Genomic DNA, 8,675 nt, shown 5'->3' with positions numbered 1-8,675 from the left:
ATATTGATATTATTTCTTCCTTTAATATTTGATAATTCACCAGTGAATCATTTGGGCATAGCCTTTTCTGTGTGGAAAGGTGTTCTAAAACACAACACAATTTCTCTAGTAGATATAGGTCTACTTAGAATCTTTGTTTGTTTTCATTTTTATTATCCAGATCTAGGTTCAAAGAGCTCTGAAACATTCTTGCCACATCTAAACTTGAAAGCAAGAACAGATTTTTAAGAACAGGATTCTCGTTGTATTGAATAGAATGAAGAATGTGTCTTCCATATTTTCTTTGTATAGCTCTTCAATAGTTACTTGACCCAACATTTCCATCTTCTCTATAAAATGAAAATACAAAGTAAATGAGAATAGAAAAATTAAAGAATTAATTTGTACAAATTACAAATCTGTTCTAAAATATAATTATAAAATATGCATTTGAGTAGGAGATCTACAGTGAATGACTGTATGCATTCTGGGAAGCTTCATGCCATCTAGGCAGGGCCAACATGTGTGGAAGAAGCTGAGAGACTGCACCCAATCGCAGTTTGTAGCGGGGTTCTTATTGCCAATCTGAGAGTTACACCGAACACACCATTAGCATCACTGTTGTAGGAAAATGATTTTGCTTATGAAAAGGGGAAAGCAAGCTCTACCTCAATTTTGAGTTCATTATAACTTCTCAAGAATTTCATCCACAGCCTATACAGGACAGATTCAAAAAAGTAAACATCTTAAGGTAAGCAGACAACTCTTTAGAAGCCCACACACATTTTCCTGCTGTATTTATGTTGAATTCTGCATCTACAACGGGCAGTCATGAAGACGGTTTTCTTCAGGACAACATGGTCACAGGACAGTCCAGTGGGACTGAGAGGAAGCACCACGACTGGGGAAAGGAGGGGCTAACTCCCACTGTTTCATGTTAGGGACAAGTTGTAACACACAGTCCACAGGCTTGCAATCTTCTCCTTTTATCATCTGGCATAACACTTGATGTAGTTGTCTACTTTATTCTGGAAGTCCTCCTTGTCCCGCAAATGATGTTCCCAGCTTTAATATTCAGTGGATCGTCAAAATCCAAAAGATGAGTAAAAAAAGAGTTTAATCCCCAAACAACATCCTTTAATGTTATCTTGGGAGCCCAACCAGTGCCCAATCGAACGTTCTCTCAATAAACTTAGACATATTTCACCTGTCTCTGTAATGTTAGGGTGCCAGAACTGGTCAAGTATTTCACTTTGGGAGGCACTATGTTGTACACATGGGGAACTTCAGTTTCAAACTGTAATTTCCTCCTGGTAGTAACTGTCATCTGGGGTTACAGTTAGCTGAAAGGAATGAAGCCTGTTTGGTTCAGGAAAATGCACTTTACCCGTGCAAGGTAAATTAGCTTCAAGTTCTGAAACCTCTTTAACCAGCAGCTTGTCTCTCATGGAAACCCTCCATGTGGAGTCAGCTGCCATTCCAGACCCTTTGAGATCGTCATCCCACTTCCGTTTGCTTGCCAGCGTTAGCATTACTGCTATCTTTACTCTAGGTACCTACAGACGGCGCCCAACACCATGCCCGGCCTGGGTGGCAATGGGAGATGTGGCCCTTCTCAGCTACACCAGCTTCAGGTGGTGGGCTACTTAGAAACATTATTTCATCTTTTGCCAGTTTTAGTAATTTTGTCTTTCAAGGAATGCATCTGTTATTTTTATTGAGATTTAATTCACATACCATATATTCACTATTTTGAAGTGTAAAACTCGAAAGTTTTCAGTACATTCACAAAACTGTGCAACCATCATTGCTATGCAATTCCAAAGTATTTTCATCACCCCCTCAAAACAAATTCTGTACCAATTAGTTGTCACTCTCCATTCACCCCCACCACCCAACCTCTGGCAACTGGTAATCGACTTTCTGTCGCTATAGATTTCCTATTCTGGACAATTCATATTGATGGAATCATACAGTTTCTCATCTTTTGGTTCTGACTTCTATCACTTACCATACTGTTTTTGAGGTTTATCCATGGTGAAGCATGTATCAGTATTTACTAATTTTTATAGCTGAATAATATTCCGTTGTTTGTATTTACCACATTTTATTTATCCATTCATCAGTTGGTGGACATTTGGTTGTTTCCACTTTTTGACTATTATGAACAGTGCTGATGATTAGTATACAAGTTTTTGTGTGAAAATATGTTTTTCATTTCTCCTGGGTGTGTACTTGGGAGTCAAATTGCTGGACCATATGGTAACTCCATGTTTAACCTTTTGAGGAACTGTTATACTTTTCCACAACAGCTACACCATTTTAAATTCGTACCAGCAATATATGAGTTTCTAATTTCACAATATCCTTGCCAAGACATGTTATTGTCCATCTTTTTTATTTCAGCTACCCAAGTGGGTGTGAAGTGATATTTCATTTGGTTTTGATTTGCATTTCCTTTATGATTATGATGTTGAGCACTTTTCATGTGCTTAATGTCATTTGCATATTTTTCTTGGAGAAACATCCATTCACATCCTTTGCTCATTTTAAAACTAGATTATCTGTCTTTATTGTTGAATTGTAAGAATTCTTTATATACTCTGGATACTAGGTCCTTTTTACCTATATGATTTGGAAGTATTTTTCTCTTGTTCTGTGGGTTGTCTTTTCACTCTCTTGATAGTGTCTTTTAAAGTTTAAAAGTTTTTAATTTTGAAGAAGTCTAGTTTTTTCTTTTTTCTCTTTTTGGTTGTCGCCTATGCTTATTGTGTCACATCCAAGAAATTGCTGCCAAATCAAGGGTCACGAAGATTTCTCTCTATGTTATCTCCCAAGAGTTTTGTAATTGTAAGTCTTACATTTAGGCTTTTGGACCATTTTGACTCAATTTTTCTACATGGTGTGAAGTAGGGGTCCTGCTTTATTCTTTTGCATTGTGGATATTCAGTTGTTCCAAGACACTATTTGTTGAAAATACCATTTTTTCTCCATGGAATTGTCTTGGCACTCTGGTCAAAAATCAATTGCCCATAAACTTAACAACAGAACAAACAGTGCAATTAAAAAATGTGCAATGGACTTTAGCAGACATTTCTCCAAAGAAGATAAGCACGTGAAAAGATGCTCAATATCACTAATCACTAAGAAAACACAAGTTAAAACCACAATGAGACACCACCTCGCACCCACTAGGATGACTACTATTAAAAACAAAAACAAAAACAAAAAGCAGGGCTCCAGTTAGCACACTTGGGAGAGCATAGCATGGTGCTGATAACACCAAGGTCGAGGGTTTGGATTCCTATACCGGCCAACTGCTAAACAAAACAAAACAGAAAATAACAAGTGTTGACGAGGATGTGGATAAACTGGAACTCTTAATGCACTGTTGGTGGGAATGTAAAATGGTATACTGCTGTGGAAAGCAATATGACAGTTCCTCAAAATTTAAAAAATGGAATTATCATATGATCTAGCAATTCCACTACTGGGTATATACACAAAAGAATTGAAATCAGAGTCTCAAGGAGATATTTGTACACCACTGTTTATTGCAGCATTATTTATGATAGCTAAAATGTGGAAGCAACCCAAGTGTTCTGCAACAGATGAATGCATAAGCAAAACGTATATACATACAGTGGAACATTAGTCTTAAAAAGGAAGGAAATTCTGACATATCTACAACATAGATGAACCTTTAGGACATAATGGAAAGTGAAATAAGCTAGTCACAAAAAGACAAATACTGTTTGATTCCACTTATATGAGTTACCTAGAGTAGTCAAAATCATAGAGATAGACAGAATGGTGGTTTCTACGGCCTTGAGGGCAGGGTAGTGGAGAGTTATTGTTTAGTGGGTCTAGAGTCTCCACTTGCAAGATGAAAACAGTCCTAGAGATAGATGGTGATGATGATTGCACAACAATATGAATGTACTTACTATCACTGAAATGTACGTTTAAAAATGGTTATATGCTAAATTTTATTGTATGTGTATTTTACCACAATAAAAACTTTTGAAAAAAAATCAATTGCCCACAAATATATGGGTTCTTTTCTGGACTTTCAATTCTACTGCGTTGATGTATATGTCTCTCCTTATACCAATACCATACAGTCTTGAGTACTATAGCTTTGCAGTAATTTTTGAGACTGGGAAGTGTGAGTCTTCCAACTTTGTTCTTTTTAAAGATTGTTTTGCTATTCTGGGTCCCTTGGATTCCATGTGAATTTTAGGATCGACTTGTTGAATTTTAGGACAAATTCTGCAAAGAAGCAGCAGCTGGGACTTTAATAGAGATTGTATTGAATCTGTATTGAATCTGTCTTCTTAATAATATTGAATCTTTCAATTGATAAACACAGGATGTCTTTCCATGTATTTGTCTTTTAAAATTTTCTTTCAATGAATGATGTTTTATACTTTCCAGTGTACAAGTGTTGCACTTCTTTTGCTAAATTTACTCCTAAGTATTTTATTTTTGATTTTTTGATGCTAATGTAAATGAAATTGTTTTCTCTCTCTTTTTTTTTTTTTCCTTTTTGTCTTTTTTCATGACCGGTAACGGGATCGCAACCCACGGTGTCATGCCCGTACCACGACCAGCAACAGGATCGCAACCCTCGGTGTCGTGCCCGCACTGCGCTCAACCAGTGAGCGGACTGGTCTCTATATGGGATCCAAACCCTCGGCGGGAGCGCTGCCATGCTCCCAAGCGCCACACTCTACCGAGTGCGCCACTGGGCTGGCCCAGAAATTGTTTTCTTAATTTACTTATCAATTTGTTCATTGCTAGTGTATAGAAATGCAGTTATATTTTTATATTTTGATCTTGTATCTTAAAATCTTGCTGAACTCTTTTACTAGTTCTCATAATTCCTCGTGAATTCCCTAGGGTCTTCTACATACAAGATCATGTCATCTACCAATAGAGAAAGTTGTACTTCTCCCTTTCCAATATTGATGGAAATATTTCCAATATAGATTCAATACTGAATCTAAAACCATGATTTCACACTGATACCTTCAATTTCAATCCAATATCACAAGTTTCATTTTACTTTTCTCCCTTTCCATGTTTCTAATCTCATATTTCCATTATCCCTAATATTATTACTTTTTTTAATCAGTCTGTCAGTTTGTAACCAATCCCTCATTTCTTCTCTCTTTTCTCTCTTGCACAGATACCCAACTTTTCCATGTGAACTCCAACACCCTGCACCAGGTTGCCCTATGCAGATGTGCTTTTAATCCAGTTTTGACTCTGACTCCTGGTACCAGGCTAGTACCATCATTGCCCATTGTGTGGACACTCTCTTCATCCTCCTTTGGCTTTGAAGCTTGCTTTGAGCTGCTGTTTCTCAAGGATATCCTTACCACCTAGTGTGCAGAAAAGAGTTAATATAGCAGGCCTGAGACTGCTATCCATAGAAAGATCTGCTTTTAAGGTTGGCCCGTGGCTGACATCTGGGAACTTGGGTTTCAGAAGGGTTCGAACCATTTCAATTCTGAGGAGAGTAGCCCACTATGCCCAAACTGTTTGTATAAACAATGTAGTTTATACTGAACAACTGCTTTCCTTGGGGGAGTCTGGAATTTTTGGTGGTACATGCTAGGCAGAGAGTGCCTACACGACCAGCCCCCAATAAAAACCTTGGGCACTGAATCTCTGATGAGCTTCCCTCCTAGACAATACTGCACATGTGTTGTCACGACTTGTTGCTGGAGGAATTAAGCATGTCCCGTGTGATTTCATTGGGAGAAAACTCTTAGAAGCTTATGTCTGGTTTCCTCTGAACTTTGCCCCCTGTGTCTCTCCCATTGCTGATTTTGGTTTATTTCATTTTGCCATAATAAAGTCTAGTCATGATTATGACTAAATGCTGAGTCCTATGAGTACTACTAGTTAATCATCAAACTTGGGAGTGGACTTGGAGACCCCTGACACTTCTTGCTTGGGTTCTGAAACCCTACATTGGCATGCCTCTCTGTAAGAACACTCTCTTCTTCGGTTTTAACTTCTTGGTTAAAACCCACTCTACTTGGGTTTTAACCTCCTATGCCAAGCCACTTTCTTCATTCCGTCTTGGCTCTGACACCTGACGCCAGGCTGCCCCACTTCAGGGATACTGACCTCACCTACTTATTTCCAGTTTTTAGTTGTGAATAAAGCTACTATAAACATTTGTGTGTAAGTCTTTCTGTGGACATATATTTTCAATTGGCATGGATAAATACCTAAGAATGGCAGTGCTAGGTCATAAGGTAGATGTTTAGTTTTGTTTTTTTTTTTTTGGAGGTAAACATTTTTAATATATTGGGAAAGTCTATGTCTCTGTGTCTTGACATCATGATACTTAATATTTTTTATTTTGTTTGATTTTTTATTAATTTTTTTTACATTCTATGATGCTGGGAGGGAGAGGGAAAGGGGAAAGGGGAAGGGAAAGGGATGGAAGAAGGAGGAAGAAGGAGGGGCAGGATTGAGGCCTGTGGCACCAACCACATTCCCACAGGGGAGACCAGGGGGCTTCCAGAGGTGGCCTGGTCATTGCCAGGCTGGGTGCAGATGTCACGGGGGGTGGCAAAAGCCCTCACCTCCCACCACTCCAGCTCAGGAACCCAGGGCCCTTCTTGCTGCAGCTTGGTGGTCATTGCTGGGCTGGTTGTTCCCATTGGGGGGTGTGACTGAGGCCCTCGGTCCCTGGCCCCCCACTGCCCCTGCTTGGGAGAGCCTGGGATGCTTCCTGTAGCATCTCAGTGGTTGCCGCTGGGCTGGCTGCAGGTGTTGGGGGGGGGCATGGCTGAGGCCCTTGGCCCCCCACCACCCTGGCTTGGGAGAGTCCAGGGTGCTTCCTGCAGCAACTCAGTGGTCATCACTGGAGTGTTTGCACATGTTGGGGTGTGTGGCTGAAGCCCTTGGCCCCCACCCATTGAACTGGTTGTGGGTGTTGGGGGCATGGCTGAGGCCCCCAGCCCTCCCACCTTTCTGACTTGGTAGCCCAGGAGACTTCTGGTCCTTCTAGGTGTTACAGGTATTCTTTGGTGACATGAGACACTTACTAGTTACTATCAAATTTTGTCTCTGGTTGTGGGTACTTTGTTTTTCTTTCAGTTTTGTGTTGAATTATTTGCTGTTCCCACCACTCAACCTCTGTGCTGGAACTAATTTGTTGTCCTTTGCTTACTTCTAAAATGGGGGAACTTCTTGTGGGGACCTGTACTTGAGTTCTGTGGTTGAGCTAAATTGCTGCTTTGCTGCTGATTCTCTGGGGAAGGCTTTTTGTGCAGCTCAGGTCTTAATGGTTGACTTTATAGGTACTTCCGGATCTGGTGAGATTGGGTGCACCTGGGTTGTGTAGAAACTCTAGTCTGGGACTGAGTCTTTACATCAAACTGCACCCCGTGCAATTCTATTTTCCTGACCAGTCTCCCCTTAGTGGTCCTGCACTGATTGGGGGTCAGATCAGCTGTCCTTGCTGTGCCCCAGTGATCCCCCTATGGGCCTGTTTACCCCACCACCTGTGCTCCAAACACTTCCCATGGGATGGGCCATGCTCCAATCCCTTGCGATGACTCACCGGCCTCTGAGTGGCTCTTTTTTTCAGTTGTTGTGGCTCCTCACTCTTATGTGAGTCTACGGGAACCCTATTAGCGGTCTTGCCACCAAGGCCCTCTTCTCCCCTGCTTCCTCCAAGCAACTTCATCCAAAAAGTATAGCTGTGGCTTTTTGCCAGCTCCTGCCTGCTCCGTGCATTCAGCAGCTCCAGCCTGGAAGCTGCTGGGGCTCGAAACAGTCCAAGTGGTTTTTTCTTTCTCTCATCATCCCACCTTCATGCACTCCATAGGTCTTTCCTCCTCTTCCTGTGAGCTCTAGCAGCCCCAGGTTGGCTGTTGTTGCTTTTTTATAGTTGTAAATTGGTTGATTTGTGGGAAAGAGTGACGCTAAGGACTGTCTATTCTGCCATCTTGACTGGACATCCTTGATGCTTGTTTAGTCTTATAAGAAAATACTAAACCTTTTTCTAAGGTGCTTGTACCATTTAACATTCCTACCAACAATATATGAGTACCAGTTATCTTTTTTTTTTTTTTTCCTTTTTGTCTTTTTTCGTGACCGGTAACGGAATCACAACCCTCGGTGTCGCGCCCGCACCGCGCTCAACCAGTGAGCGGACCGGTCTCTATATGAGATCTGAACCCTCGGCGGGAGCGCCACCGCACTCCCAAGCACCGCACTCTACCGAGTGCACCACCGGGCCGGCCCCCAGTTATCTTCTTAGAAATAATGTAATGAGAAAAAAAGTTTCTTCTTCTATTTACCCATGTTATCATTTTTAGCACTCTTCATTCCTCTGTGGGTCTGCATTTCCTTCATTTTCCTTCAACATTTCTTGTATTCCAGGTCTGCTAATGGCAAATCTCTCAGTATTTGTTTGTCTGAAATGTCCTTATTTCACCTTTATATTTGAAGATATTTTTGCTGGATTAAAAATTCTTGGTTCACAGTTTTGTTTTTATTTTCTTTAAGCACTTTAGGAAAGTTCTTCCATTTTCTTGTTTGCATTGGTTTATTTGTTTGTTTTTAATTTAAATTTTGTGTGTGCGTGTGGCTGGCCAGTACTGGGATTGAACTCCGGAGCTTGGGTTTTTTTTTTTTTTTTTTTTTTTTTTTTTTTTTTTTTTTTT

The 8,675-nt window shown here is 40.5% G+C and overlaps 1 pseudogene; it reads right to left on the bottom strand.

Annotated features, from left to right (window-relative positions):
• Positions 1-968: 968 nt before the first annotated feature.
• On the bottom strand, positions 969-1,511 carry LOC103586494 (annotated as a pseudogene).
• Positions 1,512-8,675: the final 7,164 nt, after the last annotated feature.

This window comes from Galeopterus variegatus, unplaced genomic scaffold (genome assembly GCF_000696425.1).
Source record: "Galeopterus variegatus unplaced genomic scaffold, G_variegatus-3.0.2 Scaffold344, whole genome shotgun sequence".
Lineage (NCBI taxonomy): Eukaryota > Metazoa > Chordata > Mammalia > Dermoptera > Cynocephalidae > Galeopterus > Galeopterus variegatus.
Note: the sequence above shows the minus strand (reverse complement) of the source record. Positions and strands in the feature narration are given on the sequence as shown.